Source organism: Lemur catta, chromosome 2, assembly GCF_020740605.2.
Source record: "Lemur catta isolate mLemCat1 chromosome 2, mLemCat1.pri, whole genome shotgun sequence".
Classification (NCBI taxonomy): domain Eukaryota; kingdom Metazoa; phylum Chordata; class Mammalia; order Primates; family Lemuridae; genus Lemur; species Lemur catta.
The window spans coordinates 91,862,992-91,886,104 of NC_059129.1; the positions used below are offsets into that span (position 1 = coordinate 91,862,992).

Genomic DNA, 23,113 nt, shown 5'->3' on the forward strand with positions numbered 1-23,113 from the left:
TTGGTTTCAAAAGGATATTCTGAACTTTCCTATAAAGAGTAAACATCTACAAGACCTCGTGAAAAAAATTTACCTGTTCAATCTACCCATGCCTGTTATATTCCATACCAAAATATAAAGATATGGTTCCTATTCTTTGAGATATTAAAGAGAGAAATGATATTCATCTAAAGAAAAAACTTATTTTGAAGTGCTAAAACAGAGGTAAACACTAGGTATTAAGGGAGCAGAGAACCTAAGTCTCACTTAGAGAAAGGAGGAAAGGAGACTGTTTCACAGTGAAGAAGACAATGTCTGAAAATGAATAACTGGCCCAGAAAATATGTCCGTGTGTGTGTGTGTGTGTGTGTGTGTGTGTGTGTGTGTGTGTGTGTATTTACTTTCTCTTACCTTTTACAGCCAAGAACCAAATTTTAAAAATGAAAAATGAACATGAAAAATACAAATAAGACTACATTCATTAGGATCATGTTTAATGGCTAAAGATACTTTTATTTCTAAAAATGAAAGGAGAATTTTTCTCTATATTTAGCTATCAGTCTTTACATTTTTATAGATATCCTTTTCCTGGTTTTTGCTTAGTTTATATCTCTAATTCTGTTCCTGGAAGTGACCACATGTTTTTAGGGTAGCCAGAGTGATATTCAACTGGTTTCAAAAGGTAATTTCTGGCTAAAGTGAACTTTTGTATTATTGACAGAAAGGAAGAAAGATATAGATAAATATATAAATAAAATATAGATATAGACATACACAGGCACATACACACACACACTCACACACAGAGCTCAAAGCTAAATTCTGTAAATATAAGTAAGACTATGATTAGGTCTACAGATTTTATATTGGGAATAATAAAGTGCCTTGAGGTCAAAGAAAAATGTTAATGCCTTTTATTCCAGAAGTAGAAGAAATTCTACTTGTAGAGCTTTACCCAAAGGGAATAACCATAGATATGTATAAAAATGGAGCTGTAAGATATTCACTGCTATAAAGTAGCAAAAAAAAAAAAAAAATAGAGAGAGAGAGAGCCTAATCCAATGGCATATCCCCAAGAAGTTACAATATATCCATAGAATACTACTACTCCACATTCAAAATGTCACAGATCATTCCATGACAAGGAAAGCGGTTTATCTTTGCGTGAAAATTACAAGACAACATATATAAAGTGTCATTTTTAGAAATTAAATTATAATAGTATTTTTCTATATGTATATAAAATATATTCTAAAATGTTAACAATAGTTATCTCTGGGCATAATTCTTTTTCCCTTTTGTTTTATATTTGCTTATCTGGATTTTCTAAATTATCTACAATGAACATGTATCACTTTCATAATAATAAAAAAACTATTATAGCTTAAGAATAAAGACTTGAAACCTTACAACAGCAACTATGCATGAACTACAGAAACAAAAATAAGTTCCCAATATCATTAAATCTTTAAGTGAGAGCAAATTTACCCAATTTATAGAAAATAGAGAAACTTTATATTCAAAACTCCTATCATTAGAGAACTATATAATGCAAAAAAAGGAAGTATGTCTGAAAAAGTGAGAACAAGCTGAGAGAATTCAAGAACAGACTTTCTGCTAGTGCTGGACAGTATGAAACTTTAGAAGTCATGACAGTTTAAGCAGCGTTAATCAAAATAGAGTAGGAAGCTGTGTGCTTCATATACAACCTGGAGGAAATGAAAAAATTAAGCTACAATCAAAAGAATGGATTTTATTATAAGTACACACTTATGAAAACATTTTCCCTCTGGAAGGCAATGGATACTAGGTCTACACAATTCCCTTTGTGTCTGCATCCTTCCAGGACCAACCTAGAACAAAAAAACCTGCAGCAGACACCCTCTGCCAGATACCATACCGAACACCTGGCACAGATGTTAACTGATTTTTAGGTAATTTTCAGTTGAAACCTTTATTCTGATCCAAACTTCAGGCATCTTTAAATGCCCACACTAACGTTCTTTCTCTAAAATTACCTACACATTTGTTTTTGTTTAAAAACAATAGGAAAGAATAAAGAAGCCTCTCTTTGGAAAGTAACAGCTAGAGTATAAAATCATGTCCCTTTTGCACCCAACCTCCCCAAGGCAGATCCTTAGAAGTTTCCACAGAAAAGAATTTGCCTAAAATACTTTTCAAATGCTTTAATATAGACTGAGCTAAGTGAATTGAGAGAAAGAAGTTAACCAAGAAGCTCTTTGCTCAAAAACCCTAAAACGTATTTAAAGTTTATGACTGTAATATCGCATAAGGGTTTCAGTTGAAAATTATCTAAGAATCAATTAACATGTATGCCCGGTGATTGGTATAGTATCTGGCTGGTGATGTTTTTAATCTAAATTGGACCTGAGAGGATGTAATTTCTTCAGTATTATCACTCAAAAGAAATACTGATAATAACCATTCTATTATTAATTTCAATAGTTGACCACTAGATTATCCCAACTGCAAATGTACACTCTTTTGCCCAAGACTTGACAGCTGTGCTAAAACCCAGCCCTTCTAACTCTTCATTACATTTATAACAAACATGAATGAGCTTTCTTGTGTATCAAGCTAGAATTTCTTCAGTTTCTGAATCTTCTGTAATACAAACAGAAATGGGCACAAATTACTTTTACCAATGCTGTCCATATTTTCTGGTGTAGAGGCTAAAAGGCATTTTATTCTATGTGTCGAACTCAAAGACTGAAACAGCTTTGCTGTCAGCTTCAGAAACCATTTTTACAAGCATGGCACACTGCCTCAAGCCAACCAAACGCTAAAGCATGTTGGGCTGCCCACACAGCAAATTATTTGGGATGTTCTCCATGTTTTGTGGTTACAAAAGAATCTATTTTGCAGATCATCCAGTTCACATTAAGGACACGTCTGACCTTAAGCAGAAAATTACCACAAAACTGGAACTACAATTGACCAAGATCCTTTCAGCTCTAGAAGTCTATGATCTCAGGCTCATAGTTACACATCTCAAATGTTATGTTTTGAAAGCCGAAGAGACGCAACATAAACTCTGTGAAACTCATTAATGTGTTTTCAAGTAAACACTAAGAATTCACCCTAAATATACATATGTCATAGGGGTGTGTGTGTATATATATATATATGTATGTATATATATATATATATATCCATATGCAATAAAGCAAAGGGCATATGTAGCAAATATAAACACATTTCTGGTAAATAACTAGCAAATTAAAGGAAAGTCTCACAGATCATTTCATTTTGAATTTTCATACATATGCAGAAATGCATCAGCTTCAGCTGTGAAATGTGATAAGAAATATTCCAAAGGTGAGTGACAGTTTTGCTTGTAGTGAATGGAGCATTGTATTATAGGTATTATTTTCCCAAGCATTAATGGATCCTTCTTTCAAATCAAACGCTTAAGACATCCTTTCACAAATTGGAGTACCAGAACTTCCCCAAGGTTTGCCTCTCATGCCTTTTTGGTATAGTATCTAAGTCCCTGTGGAAAATGTCCTGAAGGTGATTTTTGAAGTGTTAAAAGAAGAAAACACTACATTGACCAGCTAAATTTTACCTAGAATTTGCCTACTGAAGATAAATTACAGAAGCTTAAGAAATGCCTGACTGAATCATAACATTGAATGGGGCAATTCAGTCCATTTTAATAGATAAATATATGGTTAGGATCATTGGCATATAGCTCCCTGGTGCAAGCCTTATAAGAGTTCAGGAACATACTGGAAAACAGTATTTTTTAACTTACCTGATATCTACTAAAATTCTGAAAAGATGACAAGCCCTAACAAGAACTATTTTTAGCTGCTGATCTTTTAGACCTGCTGTTCTTAGGGCATATGTATTATCAAATCCAATGGTTCTCCCTGCTATAGAAATACACACACACAGCGTAGATTTATAGATGTAGATATATGTGTGATATGGACATATACATATGTAAATCCATATGTATGTGTGTGCAGATACATACATAGATATATAGTTTCAAAAAGAATCATTCACACAACAATCATCCCAAATCAAATAAACCATATACAAAATCTCAAGGTACTCATATTAATCAATACAATTCTAAGAACTAAGTTACATCCACTTTAGAACCCTAAATTCTTACTTTCTTGCCTAGAGTACAGTAAATTTAAGGTAAAATGGTAACTGCAGTTAGGGTTTTCAGTATGTGACTTTTCTAAGCAAATTTTTCTCCAAGAATGTTCAGTTTGCTGCGAATTTTCAGAAAATGCTAGAGTTGTTGGGTTCTTCTTTTAATTTTTAAATTCATTCATTTATCTATTTATTTATTTTGAGACAGAGTCTTGCTCTGTCTCCTGGGCTAGAGTGACATGGCATCAGCCTAGCTCACAAGAACCTCAAACTCCTGGATTCAAGTGATCCTTGTGCCTCAGCCTCCCAAGTATCTGGGAATACAGGCATGCACCACCATGCCCAACTAATTTTTTCTATTTTTAGTAGAGACAGGGTCTCACTCTTGCTCAGGCTGGTCTCAAACTCCTGACCCCAAGCGATCATCTGGCCTCAGCCTCCCAGAGTGCTAGGATTACAGGTGTGAGCCACTGCACCCCACAAGTTCTTTTTTTTAAAGTTTCAGTTCTGGTATATTTGACAGCAAAGTGACAAAATTGTAATCAGAGATGAAAATCTATATCCCAAACAAAATTTCGCAATATTAATGATTATTCTGGAATGATTTTCTTTCAAAACTTCCTCACTGCAAATAAGATGTTTCCTACACTATCCCGTCTATCTCTGCAGTATATTTTTCACACATAAAAATTACATGTTAAGCATATACCTGAGAATTTAAATACTTCTTGACATTCTTTCCTTTAAATAAGCTCCCACATTCTATTTTTATTGTTCAAAATGATCTGGATGATGTAACGAATTATGTCACTAAAATCTGGGCTATGCAACACTTAACAAAATGAAGGGACTTTTCATCAGCACCTTCCAATTTGCAGTGGACATCAGATGTATGCAGTGTGAGTGGAGACGACAGAAACAGGCATAGACATGGGGTGGCAGAGAACTGGGGAGTGTGAGAAAATGAGTCTCCACCCACAGGACACATGGAAAAAAAACTTACCCATTTGTGCAATAAATGTACTTATACATCAGGTTTCATCAAATGACTACACGTATTACATACCTCATCCATGGATAAAAATGCCTGAAGCAAAGTCAGATTATGCAAGAAACACCAGGTTTTATTTGATTCTTAAATATATTACTCCTAAAATTAGTTGGAGCCTTCTTAATCTAAGACATAATGAAAAACAAATTCACCAAAAAACAATGAGAAAAACGTATTTTTTAAAAATATGGCTAAAACCTCATCCTACCTCACTAAAAAAACATCATACTACAGAAATACCTGTATTTCATAAGTGTCAAGACTGAGTCTAAATATTTCATTAAAGACTAAAACGATCACTTCAAAAACTTGAGCAAGCCCTGGGGGGAATCTTTCATAAGGATATGTTGTTGGGGTTTTTTAAGTACCCAGAGCCTCCAGGATATTGTGTCTTAAAAAAAAAAAAATGTTCCTAAAAGGGGCGGAAGAGGGAGAACTAACATCAGGGCGACGAGGAGAAGCCAGCACGGCAAAGACAGACGCAGCGCCGCCAGCCCGGCTGCACGAGGGACGCTCTCAGCTGTCGGAGCCCGAGAGGAGCCTCCTCCTGGGCAAAAGGCGCGAGCATCAGCCCTTGAGAGCGGCGGGACCACGGTGTAAAAGTTCGGGATTCCCTTCCTCCCTCTCACCCCCCCGCACCCAGCTTGCCGGGGGGAACAGCCCGGCGGGGCAGAAGCCCGCACGGGGTGCCCGTCTGCAGCCGCCCCGTCTCCCCGGAGGCCTGCAGCTCGGGCGGGCGGGCGGCGGGGCCGGGGCGTCCGGAGGCGAGGCGGCACCGCAGGAACCGGGTCCCCGCCGGGCGGCGCCGGCCGAAATAACTCCAGCCCGGCTGCAAAAGCCTTCCCGAAAACCCAGGCTTCTCCGGCACAACTTGGGTCTCACCGGCCTCGTCTCACCCACGCACTCCGCCGAGCGCACACCCCTGCCAAGAGCCGCGGACCGAAGCGCTCCCCGCCCCCGGCGGCCACCTGGCCCGGGGCGCGGAGCCCGCGTCTCACCTCGTACAAAGGGCGGCGCGCGGGCGCCCGCACGAGAGCCCGGGGAGCATGGCCCCACGCAGTCCCTCCCGGAACTTTCCTGACATAGCACTTCGCTCCTCCGCCGCGGAGAACAACGCTTCCAGGCCGAGGAGGAGGAGGATGGCGAGGACGAGGCGGCGGCGGCGGGAGCAGGAGCGGAGAGTGGAGCATCGCGGACGAGCGCCGCCGCCCCGCGGGCCGCCGAGGGCTTCCCGCCCCCAGGGTAACCAACGCTCCCTCTTAAAGGCGCCGTCCCCGCTGTAGGCGGGAAGGTGAGGGGGAGGCGGGGAGCGAGGAGGAGGAGGCAAGCCAAGAGGGAGCAGGCGAGTCGAGACGGAGAGCTCCCGGAGGCCACCGCCTGAGCCGCCCCGGGGCGCACCCCTTTCCCGCGGCCCAGATTCCCAGGGCCCCCCCAACTCAGGTCGGGTCGGCCGTCCTTCTGCGCAAAGGCACCGAGGGTAGGGCGAGCGCTCAGACCCGGCACGGGAGCCCTCCTCGCCGTTGGCCTAAGCCCCAGACGGCTCAGGGACCCTCGCCCCCACCCTAACCGCCTGCACTGCTCTTTTAGGGTCTTGGCTTTCCGCCCCACCCCCCTCAAAGTCCGTGTACGCCACTAGCCACTGCCCCGTGGAATTGAGTTTCCAAGGCGGGTCACATTTCTTTCCTGGTTATTCTTCCTCTGCTCCAACACAGTGAAGAGGGTCTCACCAAGGCGCACAGGAGACTGAAGTAACAGCTGGGGTCCCTGAAGGTGTCAGTGCTGTGTGGCATGGGAGATTTGCCAGACGCCCTGCGGTACCCGGTGCTGTGTTCTCTTCCAGTGGACAATGGCCAGGTGGTCTCCTGTTGGATTTCTGGAACCACTGACTTTCATCAACAAATACTGGCTGTAGGGCCGGGCATGGTGGCTCACACCTGTAATCCTAGCACTTTGGGAGGCCGAGGCTGGAAGACCCCTTGAGCCCAGGAGTTTGAGGTTGCAGTGAGCTATGATGATGCCACTGCACTCTAGCCCAGTCAACAGAGTGAGACCCTGTCAAGGAAGGAGGGAAGAAGGGAAGGAAAGAGGGAGGGAAGGAAGGAAATAAAGACGGAAAGAAAGAGAGGAAAGAAAGGGAGGAGAGAGAGAGGAAGGATGGAGGAAAAGAAAGATAAAAGAAAGAAAAATATACTGAGTGTAAAGATTGACAAACTGAACTTAGGAAGTTCCTCCAGGAAAGATACCACCTTAAGATCTAAATGATAGTGGGAAATGTTGCTTTCCAGTGACAATGATACTGTTTTTCCAGCTGTCATCAACATTTGTGATAATTGCTGAGACCACAGCCTTGATGCCCAGGAGGCTCACAGCATCAGCAGCTATCATCATTCTAGGAATAGGACACGTAACAGTGAGTGTGAGCAACAGAGGGTCTGCTACAGTCCACGGGTTTGTTTTTCTACCTCATGGCTACAACCCTTGCTTCTTAGTACCGTGGGGCCTCAACATAGTGTTGTGCCATTTGCATCCTACACTGTGTCCTCTGGCTGAGGTGCAGGTGGGCAGGCAATCTGAAGGTGAGATCCAGGCTGGTCTCCAAAGCACTGGTCCTAGCACCGGGCTCAGAGGGAGTGACATTTTTTAATTCATAAAAAGGCACTTGCATGGACCATCACTGGCCTGAGACTGGACCTGAACGTCTCAGTTCTTCCCCTCCTGCCACCTGCAGCTGTGAAACAAGCACTTGTGTTGCACTTGTAGAGGAAGAGGGCAGGGAGATAATATGCAAAAAGTTGGAGCAATTTGAGTTACCAGATGGAGAGGAAATAAGCCCTGGGCTCTATAAAAAGCAGGAGACTTGGTCCTGTGTGAACTGAACTTTAAGATAGGAAAAGAGGTTAGCAGTGAGTTAGGGTAAAGTCAGGATAGTTGAATGTGACAGGCACACAACTCCAACTGACTTAACAAAACCTACAGCTGAAGGGATTGGAATTTATTGGCCCACATGTTTATAAATCCCAAGAGTAGAGCTGACAAAAAAAACATGCTTTTAAAAATATTTTTTTCTGTCTAGATGCTCAAAGAGTGTCAAGACTCAATTTTTCTCTCTCTCTTCACTATGCTTTCATTGCCCTGGTTCTATTTTCTCTAAGCAGGAACAAGACCTACATCTCCAGGCATATATCCAACTTCCTTAGCAGTTGATACTGTCAGTAAGAGAGCAAGCCAAAGAATGAGTCTCACTGGACCCACTTGGATCCTGTGCTCATTTCTGAACTAACCATTGTAACCAAGGGATGGAATGCACATTGCCAGGCCAGGGTCATTTGCCTGTATCTGAAAAAGGCTTCATATACACCCAAATCATAGAGACTGAGTGGAAGGGAAGAGGTTTCCCAAGGGGAAATTACAGTGTTGTTAACAAAGGGAAAGGAATGTTGAGTAGATGAAGACTACAGATGCCCACTGCAACACATACCCTGTCCCCAATACACACGGACGCACACCACCATCACCACCACCACAGAGACTGACTACTTTTCTCACCCCTTCACCAGTAGCCTCCCAGGATCAGAATGAGAATGCTGATGGTTATGGAGATGCAAGTAATTAAACCAGCCAGCCACATCCTTTGGCCCTCAGGAGCAACTGGGAAGATCCTCAGTGATGTTTAACAAGCCACTTGTACACAAACAATATCTAAACTATAATTGTATTCAGTGATTTTTTTCCCTAAATTGTGATAACTCTGCCTCCATATAGTCCAACCCCACACTCATTGTTAGGCCTTGTATTATTATGTAATCAATTTAATTTGATAAGGGTTCATAATATTTGTTACATAAATATTCATTCAACTTGAAAATGTAGCCCATGAATAATCACATTTCAGTATCCAAGTGCCACAGGGCCCAACTTCTTTTTAAACTTCAGTAACTTCTGTATCATTTCAGAGATAGCATGGAGGAGTTTATAGTTTTCCTACCAAAAATGCCACACAGTTTCAGCCCCTTTTAATTCTAACCTAACAATTTTTCTTGTACAGTATTTTTTAATAAAATTTTTTTCCTTCATTTGTGCATTTTATAGAAGTCCTTATATATCATAGAAAAATACACTTATAAACCTGGAAGAGACTTTAGAATCCCCTTCATTTCAGAGATGAAGAAATAAAAGCTTAGAGGTTGACTTGGGTAGGGTCACATAACTTTTTGTTGTTGAAACCATAAGGGGGTTTCAGTCTAGGTCCAGTTGCTCATCCCACAAAAATCCAATTATTGAAACAATGATTGCCAAGGAAGAAAGGAATTTTTAATATGGCAGACTTCTTGTCAGGAGAACCAGAGAAGCTGCCTCAAATCCATCTCCTGGAACAAGGGAGGTCATGTACTTTTTAAGGAGGGGCCATGTGCCTTGGGGCAGGTCACGGTGTAACTAGCAGGGGGCTATGAGCACTGGGGCAGTTCATGGGGAATGGTGATTCTTGGCATCAGGAATCTTGCTCAGGGGCCTTTGGAAGCTCAACTCCTTTGTCTTGTAGAAAATCCACCATTTCTAGAAAACAACTCAAAAAGTTCAAGTAATTAATTCAAGGAAGAGATTATTATAAAACATATAGAGGTTTATAGAACCGGTTACATTTTTAGCGTCTGTAATGTGCCTAATGTGCTAGACCTTTTGAAGAGTACAGAAACAAAGCATAGAATGTGGTCTCTGTCACCAAAGAGATTAAATTTAGTCAATGAGACATAACCATCTAAGATGTAAGATGATTATAGAGCATCGCAATATATCATATAATTTAGTGTAAAAAAATGTGTGATGAGCTCTGTGTGTTAAAAATAGGCATCAGAATAAGAGGCACTATGAACTGGAGTAGCCTTGGAAACACTTTTTAGCAAGGAAGCAACTTGATGCTCTTTAAAAAATGTAGCGAAAAAAGGAAAGAGCTTTCCAGGTGAGAAAATAAAATGAGAAGGCACTGAGGGGGAAAAGATCTTGCCATTTGTAAGAACAGAAAGGAAACCTTTACTGTTATGGTTTAGAAGAGTGATCCCAACTGCAAGTCATTAAATCACATTACTGGGTTTGAAACAAAATTAAGTATTATTTGTTAAAATTGTGTCTTATTACCATGTGTGTTCTGAGTTATGATGTAGATTCCATGACCCTTATTTTTCATGCTCAAAATAAGTTCAAAAGCTTCTGGTTTGAAGCTAAATTGACTAGGTGAGAAACTGTTTTGTGGCAAGACATTGAGCAAATAACATCTCTCCAAGCATCAGTTTATGTGTAGAGATTTTCCACACAACCCTGTACACACAGTGACCTGTAAATGGTACCTCTTATTTGCTGACTAGATTGGAGATTTTCAACCCTGACTGCACATTAGAATGATCTGAAAGCTTTGTTAAAATTACCAATACCTGGGCCCATCCTCAGAGACCCAGATTCAATTGGGGGTTGGCTCTGGACATTAGGGAGATTAAATGCTCCAGGTCAGGGGAGGAGAAACTTTTCATGTTGGAAGTTTACATTAATTTAGCTGTAATCAAAGATGGCTGTATTCAAGAATCTTCAAGTAGATATACTTAAAATGTACATTATTTTGTAAAAATGTAACTCCTCTGTACTTAGTAATTTCAAAAAATGAAAACTATTTGTTAATTTTAAAGTTAACCAACCTTTTAATGACTTTGTTGTGTCTGCTTTTTGTTGGACAGCATTTGCAGCATGGAGGTCCACAGTTTTAGTTGACCCTCTAGGTGTGTACCAGTCATTTGTGACCTTAAGGATGTCTTGATTTGGGTTAGGTTCGAGAATGTAGATTCACAGCAATAAGTGGTTGAAAAGCAAGAAAGCATTTTGGGGGTATGTTGCTGAAGTCATGGGTATTGTACTGCATTTTTCCACATTTCAATTGGATCTTTCTTAGCATCAAACAATGACTTTAAAATATCATCTACTGAGAGCTCAGTCAATTCCATTGGTAGTTCTTTAGGTGCCTTGGTGATATCAACTACGTGAGGCTAAAATGCTAATTTGAGTGTGATGTCATGATTCTCAAAGTCAGTGAAGCTTTCATTGTGTTCTCCAATTAAAAGGTCTATAACAGCTGTGTACTCTTCAAATGATTCACATATGTCACCCTGTTCATTAATGACCTTTGCTAAATGGTGAAAATGTTCACCTGAAATTTCCTTTTGAAGAAGTGTTTTGAAAAAAAGTAGCTTTTTTTGAAATGCATGGATTTTTTTTTTGCCACATACCATATATAGACTTAGTTTTATCTTGCAAAGAAATATTCAAGTCATTTTGATTTGACATGATATCACACCGAAATGCTACATTCCTGTAGAAATATTCTTTCAATAATTCACATTGGTGATTCTGTTCTTCATAAAATTTAACTATCTGTTCTCACAGAGATAAAATTTTGCCTAACATCTGTCCCTGCAATAGCCAATACACTTTAGAATAAGGCAAATCCACACTGACTACCTCATCATTCAACTTCAGCATGTTATGAAACTGGTGGTGTGTGTTGCATTTGCATGAATATAATTAACAATACTTATAACTTGTTGCAAAGTGTCACTTAAAATAGCAGCTTTAGCACACAGACTTTGCTGATGCAAGATACAATGAAAAGAAATGAGAGCATTTGGATCTGTTAATAATTTATCTGTGCAATAAACCCCTTATGTTTTCCTGTCATGGAAGGTGCACCATCTGTACATACACTCACTAAATTTACCAAATTCAGTTGCACATTTATCTTGAAAGTTGCTGAAGATATCTATTCCCTGTGTTCTGTTCGCAAGAGTGCCTAAAGCGAGTAACTCTTCATAGCAAAGAAAATCTTCTGTTATAACCCAAATAAAGGATAAAACCTACACCGAGGCAGTAGTACCAGTTGATTCATCCAAAGCGATTGAATAATATATGTATTTCCTTTTGAAGCGTTGCATGAAGTTGAAGGCAAATTCATACTGCTGATCAGTTATGGTTCTCCTTGAAAGAGGCAGTCATTTGTACTTTGAAACGTTATCCATGTCTAAGCATCCTACAATTTTTACAACGTATACTTTCACAATTTCTATATCACTGAATAGCTTCCCTTTTCCCCCAACTATATAAGCTACTTTATAAGTTGCTTCAGTGGTATTATTTCCAGGTCTTATTGCTGCTTGAAAGAACTGCCTTTGCTTTTGCTTTTCTTCTTTTAATTTCTTCAGTACAAACTTTCACGCCTCTCCCTCTAATTTAAAATATTTGTGGTCCTCACGCGTGTTGTAATGCTGATGAGCACTGAATTTCTTTAATGTTGATATTGCAGTATCACAAAGCAAGCAAATCATCTTATCTTTAGCAGAAACAAGATAATATTGCAATTCCCAATCCTCATTAAAAAAATGTTTTCTTCCTTCAGCACTCTCTTGGTCTTTTTTGACATGATGGGCTGTTAAGCAGACAGAATTAAAAAATATTGTCAAGCTGTGCAACCATTCACAAATTCCACTTCAAACAGAAACGCAGTGCACTGCTGTCAAAAGCTGATAACAGACGGACATACTTGACCCCCATAAACTCTCGCCAACCAGCCTCGTGCAGTAGTGGCAACAGTCAGGCAGCAAAAGTTAGAACTAAATCATGAGCATAGCAGACATCGATTTAGCCCTTATGGATTACTAATGTTCTAATTGTGCTGGTCAATCTGGGAGGATTATTTCATTGAAACTTATTTTATTCTTTGGTATTTTAAATATGTTCCATTTAAAAATAAAATAAAAATATAAAGGATGAGCAAAAATGTATTAATAAAAATAAAAAGATTTGTTCTGTAAAATTTGGATTCAGTCTAAAGGCCACACTTAAGGATCTAGAAGCTAATATGTGGCCTTAAGGCTGCAGGTTCCCCACCCTGCTCCAGGTGATTCCAAAGTGCAGTCATCACTGAGAACTCCTGGGCTGGACCAATATCAGAACACATTCAGCACTCTTCCTTCAGTGGGCACATTGAACTTCATGATTTATGTTTCTACTTCTTCACCAAGCCATAGATAGCATGTTAGATATTCAGTAGAATTCTAACCACTTTCTACTCTGCATTGCCCCTGAAAAATCTTCAACTGTGGTGCAAAGTGATCATGGTTTATCTCAGTAACACAGCATGAATTCTTGAGTCATAATCTCTTACCTGTCTTTCCACATGTACATTTTATGGTCACTCATCAGCATACAGTAGTTTCTGGAAGTGTTAAAAGGCAATAAAATGCCACCAAAAACTCCCTAAGGAAGAGGAGAAGGGCTGGAAGCAAATGGCATTGGAAATCCATATGTTGAATAATTAGCAAATGACTCATTAAATTTCAGCGATTTTCATCCTGAATTTTAATAGTGTAGCTTCTAATATAATAATCAGTGATGTGCTTTTTAAAGTTTTACATTGAGTAATTCCTCTTTAAGTGTTCATAACTTACACATTTTTTTCCCTATCTACTCAATCAATTTGTGTATGAAGCAGAAGAAACTTTTTTTTTTTTTTTTTTGAGGCAGAGTCCCGCTCTGTCACCCTGGCTAGGCCATGGCGTCAGCCTAGCTCACAGCAACCTCAAACTCCTGGGCTCAGGCGATCCTTCTGCCTCAGCCTCCCGAGTAGCTGGGACTACAGGCATGCACCACCATGCCCAGCTAATTTTTTCTATATATTTTTAGTTGTCCAGCTAATTTCTTTCCATTTTTTTAGTAGAGACGGGGTCTCACTCTTGCTCAGGCTGGTTTCAAACTCCTGAGCTCAAACGATCTGCCCACCTCGGCCTCCCAAGTGCTAGGATCACAGGTGTGAGCCACCACGCCCAGCCAGAAGAAACTTTTTGAAATACAACTTGTCCAAGAGACTCAGAATCCAAACCACTAGTCTTTTGCCTGGTTATTTTGTCTGTGTAAATATATGTATTTTTGAACTTTGGTTGGGGAAAGATAATAAAGGTAATATAATTTTGAATCTCCCCAAAATGACATAGCAACAAAGATAGGGTGAAAAAAACCCTAAAACTTACAAGTCTGATAACCAAATATTATGTGCTTCATGATATGACAAAATCAGAATTACCCAGAACCACTATGAGGTCTTCTTGCCTAACCAACTGAATAACAACTGAATCTGAATCTAATCAAGCCTTTAGACCTAACAGGAACAGAGGACAAGGGACAGAGGAGCAAGTTAAAAATCATCCGAAGGAAGCAGTCAATCAAATCCAGAATGTAGAACATTCAATAAGTGAACTGGTTTCTATACCAAATCAATGACATGAAAAAAACAGAGACAGGGATCAGACCATAAAAGAGTAAGAAATTTAGGTATTATAATAATTAAATGCAATGTGTGGACTTTGTATCCTGTTTTGTGTAAACCATCTGTGAAAAGAACCTTTGAAATAACCAGGAAAATCAGATTATGGACTAACTACTAGATATTGTAAATGGATTATTATTCATTTTGTTAGATATGATAATGGTATGACAGTTATATATAAAACAAAAATGTCATCAGAGATGCATACTGAAGAATTTTATAATCCTGCAAAAAAAAAAGGAAAGAGAAATAGTTGGAAAAAACTGATTGATAATTTTCGAAGTTGCCAGATGGATACATGGAGATTTATTATACTATATTTGCTATTATTGTTTGTGAAGTTTTTTAAATAAGGTTTTCTTTTTTTTTTTTTTTTTTTTTTTTTTTTTTTTTTTGAGACAGAGTGTCACTTTGTTGCCCGGGCTAGAGTGAGTGCCGTGGCATCAGCCTAGCTCACAGCAACCTCAAACTCCTGGGCTTAAGCGATCCTACTGCCTCAGCCTCCCGAGTAGCTGGGACTACAGGCATGAGCCACCATGCCCGGCTAATTTTTTTGTATATATATTTTTTAGTTGGCCAGATAATTTCTTTCTATTTTTAGTAGAGACGGGGTCTCACTCTTGCTCAGGCTGGTCTCGAACTCCTGACCTCGAGCGATCCACCCGCCTCGGCCTCCCAGAGCTAGGATTACAGGCGTGAGCCACCGCGCCCGGCCAGGTTTTCTTAAAAACACTGCTATTTTATGTTGAGCTAACTTTTTATTAAAATCTTTCTCTTGGTTTTGCCAATAGGACAGTGATAAATATGTGAGTCTAGGTCTGGTTGCATGTCAAGTATCTTTAGAAACAAGATTTTAGATTCAGAAGTCTTTTATTATAATATTTTTGGCTAATATTTACTAATCACATTCAGGTATCTTTCGACTCCCTCTACATCACACTGTTTTCTACCCCCAAGAGTGCACACACGTGCACACACACACTGTTACACACACACACACACACACACGCCAAATAAACACTGCAATGGTAAATAAGATCCAGCAGACCAATGACAGGAGATGAAGGGCAGCCACTCAGCCTCCTTTTAGTCCATTCCTTAGTCTTGTTTCTCCAGCACTGGTATCTGGACCATCATTGGCACATGATTCCTTTTTAGGAGGGGGTAACCCTTCATATGTCTATTTAATTTATTATAGATTAGAAAATATAACATGCCAATCTCATTATTTCATAGATATTACTTCTTAGGATGAGGCTAGGTATTTTTTTAAATGAGTCAATTTTTTAAAACTAATAAGTGAATAAAAGTGCAGATATTTTGAGGATATGCAAAATTCACGAAGGTGTTTCCTACATGACTAAGGTTTTGGAACTCTGCCTTTATCTATAGAAGCAGAAGGAGGTTTCATAGCTCACACACTGCTAGGCCAATTCAGCAGCAGCTTAACTAGAAACACAAAATAATTAAGTAAATGCTTTAGCATTTGATAATCACAAGTTCTACTTCTAGCTCCACCATGACACAGGAATATTATGCAGTTACTTAACTTCTCCAACCTTTAGTTTCTTCATCTGTAAAACAGGAATAGGAATGAGGTGTTATAAGGATTAAATAAGACATTCATCTAAAACACTTAACACAGTCCCTGACACAAAGTTAATATTAATGCATGTTACAGCCATCGCTAATGACACCGAGTTTGTATTTTTTCTGGTGTTCTTTTGATCTCATTCCCTTTTAGAAAGTTATGAAATGGTAAGCAACTGATTTGAAAATTTTCCATTAAGAAATACAGCTAACAATATTCAATAACAGTGTCACAAATGTGAGTATTTTTCAGTATGAATTTTTTTCGCAAGTGGTGTGGTTCTTACCCTACTGGTAGTAAGTTTTAGCACTTTTAATCTCATTTAAAATCACTCATTTTTCATATAATTGAAATTTTTAAAAACAATGAAAACAAGCCCTTACAGAAAATATTACTTCAAGAACCTTTAAAGAATATTTAGCAGTTATAAGAGTTCAGTATTTTGTCATTTTTTAAAAAAGATAATGGATAAACATTCATTTGAATTGAAAGGAATTTCATTCAAATTGTTTGATTTTCCTAGAAGTCATAAGTTAAAATCCTTTTTTAAAAAATAAAAATCACTAAGAGAAAGTAATTTTTCTCCAAATTACTATATAAAATAATTTTTTAAATTCCTTATTATACATAATTATTTGACTTATAATATTCACTTTCTAAAGATTTTCTGCTGGTGTTAGATATAAAATTTAGAGATAATGGAAAAAATAAATCAATATACCAGTAGAAGGAAAGTGTTTGAATATCCCAATGCCCAATGTGGTGGCCATTAAAATGCACCACTCAGGAAAACAAACACCATATGTTTTCTGTAGTAAGTGGGAGCTAAACGGTGGGTATGCGGGCACAAAGGGATATAAAGGACATTAGAAACCAAGATGAGGGGAGCGGGGAGAGGAAAGGGGGCAACGGATAAAAAGTTACCTATTGGATACAATAAACACTATTCTGGTGACAGGCAGACCAAAAGCCCTGATTTAAGCATTATACAAGGTATCCGTGTAAGAAAAACATTTGTACGGCCCTTAATATTTTGAAATAAAAAATAAAATATTCCACTCAGATGTCCTGCTGCAGAGATTCCAGATCACAGCCCCCCTGCCGTCCTAAAGATCCACTACCACTTTCACCAAGACCACACTTCCTCAGCCTACCCCAGCCAATGATAGAGTGGCTGGGGCACAAGTGCTGGCCCGTTCCTGCAGACATGGACTCCTCTAACATACAACTTCACCTCGAGGACTCCCCATTGACCTGGCCAAAACTTTCTTAGAACTTTTCTGTTTGTCTAAGACTCCTCTTACCTGATCCCCTCCCCTTCCCTCTATCCTTCCACAGGTGTGATACCGGGCATTGTGGTCTCAAGGCTCTCCCTACTTACTGCATACTCCCATTTGTCTTTCACAGACCTATCTATCCATAATTCTCTGGCATGGCTAATCCCATCTTAGTGCCTGCTTCATGGTGAGCACAAACAGAGTGAGACTCTATCTCAAAAAAAAAAAAAAAAAAGAAGAAGAATGTTGGAGGAGAATTTAACAATAAAATCACCATAGAGTGGTCAGAGAAATTTCTTGGGGAAAGTGTCCCTGCCAGGACTAACATTGAGGACAAAGCCTCTGGGCTACAAGCCTGGAATAAAGAACAACGAGGAGACCCTGGTGGCTGGGGAAACGGGAAGAGGAGTAGATGAGGGCAATGTTTCCTCAAGTGGATTCCAAGGGGACATTAGTCCCTTCGTCAGTTTGGGAAATGCAATACTCTCTGTTGCCCTTGGAGAATCACAATGTCATTCACATATTAAATGCTCTAAGAAATCTTGCCCAAAGCAACCTGTTTTGTGTGGATATCCCAGCATTTACCAGACTTTCCCAGTCACAGATCTCTTCTGCATAAAACACCTGTTTTTTTGGAATGCATGGTTTGAGAAAGATGCTTCTAGTCTGTGAATTCTTAGAAGAGAGATCAAGTGTGGTCTTCTTCTTTACAGCTGGTTAAATACATTCCCAGTAAATATCTGTTGAATGGATCAACCCTCATTAGGCCACAATTATTTAATGCACAAAGATATTTACCTTAAAGGAAGAAGTCAAACTAATTGTTTTTTGTAGGTCCTGTTTCTATGGCAGTGGGAAAGTTTTCAGTCCCTGTGTAAACCCAGATGTCCTCCTGTGCTCACTTCTCTGTACTCTACTGGGTAAGTTAGGAGGCCCCGCAGCCTGGATATACTAAATTCAAGGGCTTAGCAGATCCCTCTCTAGCTCAGGCAATTCTGTTTTTACTGCAATGTTGACCTGAAGTATCCTTATTATAGTAAGTATGTTACTTATTAATAAATGAACCTAGTCATCATTTCCCAGTTGGCTTAGTCCCTATTTATACCACTCTATCAGCAAGGGAACTCCAGAGGCGAGAGGGCTGAGTACTGGAATTTGGGGAAACCTCATAGGAACAACCGTCATTCCTCATTCTTGCCCTTAAAACATGGGTAATAGAGAGTTAACTTATGTGTACAAGATATCCACATTTTTAATGATTTGTAATAAAAAAAAGGTCTGTGGTATATATAGGCTGTCTTCATTTCTAAAGACATTACAATGGCATTTGTTTCTGAATATTTAAGAAATTCACAAAATAACAGTTACTAACATAAATCCTGAAGAATGATCTGTTGTTAAGATAGTGCTATGGCTTGGATAGGGTTTGTCCCCACCAAAAAGCATGCTGAAATTTGATCCCCAAAGTGTTGGGAGGGGAGCCTTGTGGGAGGTTTGGGGCATGGAGGTGGATCCCTCATGAATGGCTTGGTGCCCTTCTGGCAGTAGTGAATTCCCACGCTGGGGAGACTGGATTAGTTCTCATAGGAATGGATTAGTCACAAGAGCAGGTTGTTATAAAGCGAGGTCACCCCTCGGATTTTGCCTCTTCCTATGTGTCTACTTTCCCTTTGACCTTCTGCCACATTGTGAGGCAGCACAAAAGCCCTCACCAGAAGCTGAGCAGATGCCGGCACCATGCCCTTTGAACTTCCCAGCCTGCAGAACTGTGAGCTAAATAATAAACCTTTTTTCTTTATAAATCATCCAGTATCAGGTATTCTGCTATAGCAACACAAAACTGTCTAAAGACAGATAGCAATTAACTCCATAAATATTCTTAAAGCATCTAATACTGGCCCACAGCTTCTTCACTGACACCTGGTAATATATTTACAAAGATTAAGCTATTGTCAACCATCTAGGGAATTCACATTCCCACAGGGAACTGCACTCTTTAGCTGGTGTCATGTACATAGTTTATAGGAAAAGCATCAATTAGTACAGACTTCAGTAGAAAATATCATAGCTATTAACAACTACTCAGTTGTGCGACTTTTTAAATTATATTTGTTTCAACTCCAAACCCTAAAATATGAAGAATAAAAAGAAGTTGAGACAGAAGAATAATCAAAATGGTAGAGGAAAATTTTCCCTTTTTAATTTTCACACACACCCCAAATAAATTTTGTTTTTCCACTCCTCAAGAATACAGCAGACTCATAACCCAATGACAGTTCTTTGTTAACTCTCTAACTTTTGATCCTAATATCTGTTCAACTGAGAATATACTCAACCTTACCAGGTAAATTTGAAAATTTCAAGAATTTTAGTGTTTATGAAATGGAAACTGGAGATAATTGATGGAGAAGGAAGTTTGCTTAATTTCTAAAGGAAATTGCTACAAGAAAACAGATTATGTGATTGTATTTTAATAAATTTATACCATTATTATGCTACTGTTTTTAGATTTATACTTTAAATATTAATAATATTTTTTATTGCATCATGATGAAAGAAGACTAAATTTCAGAACTTCAGGCCTAGTATTGGTTACACATAATTTTTATCTGATACTGTGTATTTGTGCATATATGCATGCATGTGTGTGTGTGTGTGTGTGTGTGTGTGTGTAAAAGAGAGACAGAGATTGAGACAGAGAGATTCAGGAAAATTTACAATTTTAAAGACAAAAGAATATTTTCAAAAATTAACTATTCATTAATGTTTGTATTCTGGTAAGATTAAGAATCCTATTTTAAGTACACCTATATATGTTTATACATTTATAAAAAAAAAAAGTTCCTACAATATACTCTGAGAACTCTAAATGCCCAGAAATTATACTTCTTACACCATTATGCAGTCTACTGGAAGCTTATGGGCATAATTTTTAATACTTCAGAAAAGTATGTGTAGGTAAATCACCAGCCTCTTTTCTCATATCAGCCACTGCTAGACTGCTGACTTTCAGAAGATACAGTGCAAGAATCATTGAATATCAAGCTTTTCACTTAATGAAGTAGAAAGGAAGTGAGAGACTTCTTTATTTGGAATGAGTAGACCCACTCAGAAGGTAAACTTTTAAAATTCTAACCATGAAATGAATAAGAATGTAAAAATAAATTCCAAATGGACTAAAAATCTTAAAATTAAAAAACACTATAGAAATTTTTGGGCAATGTTTATATAGCTTTGGTGGGAAAGGCCTCCTTAATAAAGAAAACATCAAAGCCTACAAGAAAAGGTTAACAGTCTGTTTACATAATATAAAAACCATGGGAAGCATCACTCCCCATTCCTTATGTGTGGGCTGTACATAGTGACTTGCTTTCAAAGAGTACAGGATACAAAGGGTTGGGAAAAAGAGTAACTTTACATTGAAGAAATCTGACCAACACTATTGTAGTTAGATGATCAGGGTTAATATCAACAGTGATAAGTCATGTTGATAACATGTACCCTTGATATGTTGTGGTGAGAATGGCATTTTACCTCTGTGGTAAACATCAGACAAATTCCAATTTGGAAAACCTGACTAATATTCTTCAAAACTGTCAAGGGCATCAAAAACAAGGAAAGTATGAGAAACTCTCACAGGCAGGAGGAGACACGATGGCTACATATAATGAGGTACTATGTATGGGGCCCTGGGATAGAAAAAGGACATTAGATAAAAACTAAGGTGATCTGAATAAAGTATGAACTTTAGTTAGTTAATACACTGTATCAATATTTGTTCATGAGTGTGTCAAATGTACCATACTAATCTAAGGTGCTGTTAATAGGGAAAATAGATGTGGGGTATTATAAACTCTCTGTTTCATTATCTTAATATTTCTGTAAATCTAAAACTGCTCTAAAAAATAAATCATATTAAAAATATCCTTTGTATGGAAAATGTCTTAGTCCATTTCTGATGCCATACAGACTACCACAGACTGGGTAATTTATAAAGAAAAGAAATTTATCTCTCACAGTTCTGGGGGATGAGAAGTCCAAGAGCATGGCACAAGGATCTGGAGAGGACCCTTGTGTTGCACCATAACTTGGCCACAGTGTGGATGTACAAGCAGGCACTCGAGACACAGAGGGGTGATCAGGCTGAATCCATCTTTTCTATCAAGAACCCATTGTTGCAATAGCTAAACCACTCCCACAATAATGGCATTAATTCATTCATGAGAGTGGAGCCTACATGACCTAATCACCTCTTATTAGACCCCACTTCCCAGCACTATTTTGCATTGGGGATTAAGTTTCCAACACATGAAATTTAGGGGGACATGTTCAAACCATAGCAATAAACAAAGTCACATGACAGACAAAATACTTGAATTTGGGAGAAAATACTTGAATACATATGAAAGAAAATGTATCAATATTATTAATGTTCCAGTTATCTATTGCTATATAACAATCCACCCCAAGATGAGGTGGCTTAAAACAATAACATTTTTATTTTATTTTCACTCACAGCTATGTGGATAGAGTGGGCGCAGCAAGGTATTCTCTCATGCTTGGGTCTCTCTTATGCTTGGTTCACACTCCTATCTGGTGGACTAGCAAGCCTCAACCAGGCTGGAACATCTGGGGATCCTCAGGCATCTCTCTCTTTCTGTCTGTCTCTCTGTATGTCTGTGTGTGTATTCTCTGTATTCAGTCTCTCTAGCCTGCCAGGTCCCGAGGAGCTGGACTTCCCACATGGTGAGTTGGAGCTCCAAAGGCACATGTCCCAAAATTACCTTCTATGATCTGGAACACCTTTTGAGCTAACCTAAAATCATATATCATCACTTTCCTTGCATTCTGTGCATCACGGCAGTGTTCAAGGCAAAAGAAAGGGAAATAGGTTCAAGGACAGTGGCAAGGCCCTAGAAGAGCAAGTGGGTCCAGAAATATTGCCATGGCCATTTTTGAAAAATACAATTTGCCCCAATTAATATACTTAAAACCTCCTACAAAATGAAAAGGAGTAGATACATCTTTCTCTATATCTATGTAGTCTCTCCACATGGTCCTTCTAGTGTGGTAACATCAAGATGGCTGGACTTCTTACACAGTGTGCTTTCAGAGGCTTCCTCTCTCTCCCGTCATAGTAATCATCATTTGATTAGTCGGAGAATCAATGTCGAGATGCTACCATTTTCTAAGTGTATGGTAGTACCCCCTAATCCGAGGTTTTGCACTGCATGGTAATTCATTGAGGTTTCAGTTACCCAAAGTCAAATGCAGTTTAAAAATATTAAATGGAAAATTTCAGAAATAAACAATTTATGAGTTCTAAATTATGCGCTGTTTTGAGCAGTCTGATGAAATCTCGCACCATCCCACTTTGTCCCACCCAGGACATGAATCATCCCTTTGTTCAGCGTGTCCACGCTATGAACACTACCTGTCTATTAGTCACTTAGTATCTGTCTTGGTTGTCAGATCAACTGTTGCAGTATCATAGTGCTTATGTTCAAATAAGCCTTATCTTATTTAATAATGGCCCCAAAAGGCAAGAGTAGTGATGCCGATAATTTAGACATGCCAAAGAGAAGCCATAAAGTGCTTCCTTAAAGTAAAAAGGCAAAGTTCTTGACTTAACAAGTAAAGAAAAAATAATTGTATGCTGAGGTTACAAAGATCTACAGTACAATATTTTGAGAAGAGAAACCACGTTCATGTAATTTTTATTG

General features: G+C 38.8%; 1 protein-coding gene across 1 annotated transcript in view; it reads right to left on the reverse strand.

Annotated features, from left to right (window-relative positions):
* The window catches only part of GPR63 (G protein-coupled receptor 63), a 43,434-nt gene extending 37,087 nt beyond the window's left edge, over positions 1–6,347 (reverse strand). Inside the window, exon 1 of the mRNA XM_045542281.1 lies at positions 6,163–6,347. The gene's annotated coding sequence lies outside the window, so the exon portion shown is untranslated. The remainder of the gene's footprint in view (positions 1–6,162) is intronic.
* Between the last annotated feature and the right edge of the window lie 16,766 nt (positions 6,348–23,113).